The sequence below is a fragment of the Helianthus annuus genome, chromosome 16 (assembly GCF_002127325.2).
Source record: "Helianthus annuus cultivar XRQ/B chromosome 16, HanXRQr2.0-SUNRISE, whole genome shotgun sequence".
Lineage (NCBI taxonomy): Eukaryota > Viridiplantae > Streptophyta > Magnoliopsida > Asterales > Asteraceae > Helianthus > Helianthus annuus.
This window is the reverse complement of record NC_035448.2, coordinates 99,412,882-99,417,097: the sequence shown is the minus strand read 5'-3', so window position 1 is coordinate 99,417,097 and position 4,216 is coordinate 99,412,882. Positions and strand designations below refer to the sequence as shown.

General features: G+C 36.3%; 1 long non-coding RNA gene across 1 annotated transcript; it reads left to right on the top strand.

The window, feature by feature from the left end:
- The first annotated feature begins 1,003 nt into the window (after positions 1-1,003).
- Positions 1,004-2,557, top strand: LOC110903045. The gene is made up of 3 exons (XR_002571624.2): positions 1,004-1,163; positions 1,885-1,989; positions 2,450-2,557. It is a non-coding gene; the product is annotated as an uncharacterized LOC110903045 (long non-coding RNA).
- The last annotated feature ends 1,659 nt before the right edge of the window (positions 2,558-4,216 follow it).

The window sequence follows — 4,216 nt, the reverse complement described above, 5'->3', positions numbered from 1 at the left end:
ACGCCTTAACATGTATAGCACTATGCGTAGTGCTATAGGAGTAGCGCACCACCCGTGAATGGGAGGTCATGTTAAGTCATTCAATTGCAGTACACGATGGGTTGACCTATTTATTGACATGCCAGTGATACGTTAATCTTGTTAACTAAGTATGTGTCATGTGGATTGTTCTACATTTTTATGGTAATACTCATATTCCCAAAAAATGGAAGCCCATCATCAAGATAGGAGTGATTTCCTTACCTCGGAGGTAGTTACCAACTCTTCTTCGTTCTTAATGAAACTTTATATTTGAGCGTTGCTTTTATTTCAAGCTTGGAGACACGTTACACCTTATCTTCGCAATCTAAAACAAATAATAATATTCTCTCGCGAACAAACTAAATTTATGATGCTTTTATTATTTATGTTACACTACGTGAAATTCATGATTATGCTATGTGAAACTAATTGAACATTTTATATGCTATGTGAAACTATATACTATGTGAAACATTCATGAAAACAATTTTCCCTTAAACAAAACAATATGATCAAGTCTCATCTATTCTTTATTTTGATTCTTTAAAAGTGTTTCTCTTAGATTTCGAGGACGAAATCTCCTAAAGTAGGGGAGACTGTAACATCCGTCAAAATGGATTCCCAAAATCCGACCCGATGAAAGATTCTCACGAATTAATCACCGTTGAAAGATTTTTTTTACTAGTAATCTAATTATCAATACAATATATTTGTTTATTTAATTAATTAATACTACAATCAATTTAAAAAAAATAAAACTATATATACGTATGTTTTAAATAAATAAATAAATAAATTGAAATAAGTTGAAATATTTATAAGATTACGTTTGATTTTTCAAAAGGAATTTAATATACACTTATGGCTTATTTAAATGAAATTATTATGGGGAGTAAACTTATAAATTTCTTTTTGACCAACAAAATGGATTTCGCTGATTGTTTGGAATTAGCTATAAATTCGGCGTTTTCGTTTTAGCCGAATCAAGAACCCATCTATATATACCATCACCTACCCTAATTCGATACCCACACCACTCAAAAGAAACTATCCCCTTCACTTGTCTGCCAAACAATATCGAGCCGCCATCCTTCGCCCGCGCTATCGAGAAAGATGACCGGAGTTTACGTCATCACTGTTCGGTATCCCATTCTTATTCAAAGTAGTTTTCTTGTAAATCCTTGTTGGAATCTTATGCTATTTATTGTTTTTAAAGACCGAAAACTGTTTGTTGTTAAACTGTTTGAACTTGCTTTCTTTTATCAATCAATTTGCAAAGTTAATGTTTGAATATTTATCAAGCTGTTTAAAATAGTATGAATGATATATGGAAGTTAATGGTTGAATTTTTATCATGCATTATTCAATATTAAAGTCTACGTTTTTTTATTTATAATGGAAGAAGATGACTTACTGTTTAATCTAATCAAAACCCATGCCACTTCATTTTTCTATGGGATTTTCATTTTTCTTTTACTTGCCTTTAGATCTCATTATTAATATTAATTCTATAGTTTTAGGAACTGTTTCTGTTTTGGCACTCTAATTGAATATATGTATAGTTTTTAAATATGGGGTAATATAAAGTACTAAATTTTGTATAATCTATAACGCTAAAACCATTATCATTGTTGTTCTTATATGACTACTATAAATAGTATAAAGTCGTAATTTATAAAATAAATCGTGTGTAATTAGCTGATGTATTTTCCTTATAAGTTTTATCCTAAATTAATGATTTTTTTAATTTAAGATTACGATTTATTTACAAAATCTAATTAATTAATGATGTGTTATTATAATTTAACCCATGTAATTAGTAAGTTAATTGGATCATTCACGTGTGACATTCTACTTATCTAGGTTAATCACTCTTGTTCGTCCTTTTGGATTTCCAATCTTTACTCGTGCTTTGGACTTCCTATCTTTCACTCGTGCGTTTTTCAAGGAATCTCCATACGCAAAACAGTGAGTATACTTGATCCCATTTTTATTTTATCACTTTTGGGTGCAACATGTATTCTATACAAAAACACGCAACGCTTGAAACTTGTTATATGCACACTCTATCCATATTTAAACATGAAACAATTTGATGCTTGTTAATCTCGTATGCTATGTAAACTTTTCGTGTCTATATGCTCATTAACCTGGCTAAGCTTATTAAACTTGTGAGACTTGTTAGACTTCTTATACTCATTAAACTCCTATGCTATAGGAGTACGCATCGCCCTTGAGTGAGTCTTGGGGTGTTTGTATTGGAAACTTGGGTTTGACATATAGTGACACCGTTTCAGCATATTAGTAACTTGTATTATGTTGTTCATGTTGGATATGAGTATTTAAACTTTTTATTCTACTTTACGTTATGTATCAAACCTGTATACTCGCCAACTTTTTGTTGATGTTATTTTAATACATGTTGCAGGTTGATAGTCAAGATGATGAAGGAATCAAGTTAGGATGGACTAGATACCCACTTTAATAATAAACCATGTTTGTTGAAATTTGTCTTTATTTAAAACAATGCATTTGAATTTAGTCATTTATGAAATTTGATTTAATTATATTGTCACAATAGTGTTATGATGCTTTTGAGAGATTTTTTTGTCTCATCCTGATGTTTCCGCCATCGGTTGGGGTGTGACATTGGGGGTGTGTCTTAGAGACATGGCTCCGTGTTGAATTGTCAGTATCAGAAAACTTACAGAAGTTGGGCACGTGGGCGTGTCAAATGGACACGACCCCGTGTGGCAAGTCCAGAAATAAAAGGTTACAGCGACAAGGAGGCACGGGGGCGTGTCAAAGGGACACAACCCCGTGTGAAGCTTCTGTTTCTTTTTTAGAACAACTGTTAAGGTGTCGGGCCTCCTGTTTCGGGTCTTTGGAGCTGTATGCTTGTGGATTCAAGCATCCCAATCTACCTATATACTCATTTATACCATAACAACACAACACAACATAACATAACGATAAACCATAAAATCCTACATTACAAAAGTTTAAATGTTATCATCCAGCAATAACCACATAAAAAGAAAATAAAGAAGAAAGTACAAGAAAGTAAATTGTTTTAAACAAGCAAATGTTCAACAGGTCGCAGTCCGCACACCCATCACAAAAAAGTAGAGAAAAAATTTAACCTTTTTCGTCGCCACCACACCATCTTTACCGCCGAAGCCCTCTAATCCAACTCGCCCTCTTCTTCTTCGTCATCTCGGTACATCATATGCTCACATATGTAGGAGATGTTGCCCCGCATGGAGTTGATGCTTCTTTCCATGCCTCCGATCTGGGTGCTGGAGCTTTGATCGAGACTGAAGGCGTTCTGGCTTACCTGAAGCGTTTCCTGCATAATGTTATAAAACATGTTAGGGAAATCGCATCCTCTTTGTGAGGAGGATCCGTGGGCAAACCCAAAAGAGGAGTGTGGAGGACAGTTCGGGTCAACCTCAATAGCGAGGACTTGGTCTGGGTCGTTCGGGCTTCAAATTTTTCCCTTATTATCCTTGAAGCGTATCAGACCATTGTTGCAGTCGACGATGAGGTTAAGGCTTCGACAGAGGTTGAAATCAGCCCGTGTTACGCCAACACCCTTGGTAAAGCAGCAAGGGGTTCATGTGGCGTAAGCCTTGTAGATACGGGTAATCCAACCTCCAAAGAATATGGGCGTGGGCTCTGTGGCCTTTGCGTTAGTGGCCATATTCTTGAGGAGCATGTAGGCGACGTTCAGGGGTTGTCAGTTCAGGATGCCGTGTAGGTAAGTTGGCTCCCGAAGGTTCACGACACCCCTACTATCTTTTCTCTGGCACAAGGTACCGCTCATGACCCGATGTATGTAGCGGATGAGTGGGCCTTTAATCTTGGTGCTCTTGGTGGAACTTGGGTTGTAAATTCCTTCCCTGTTTTGTGCCCAAAAAGTATTTCATGAGTTGTCGGGCATGTCTATGATGTTGTCGGTGAAGACTGACTCCCCGATTTCTTCCTCGGTGTAGATGCCCATATCTACACGAAACTGTGCCACCGAGATTCCATACTAGGTTCCCCCACAACAAAAAGTCACAGCTTCATTGTCAAACATATCGCCGATGTCCTTCTTGAGTTTGAAACTACTTAAGAACTCGAGGTTGAATTCATAAGTAGACTACAACAGTGCCTCTAAGAAGACACAATGCGGTGTTGTCCCGCACCGGAT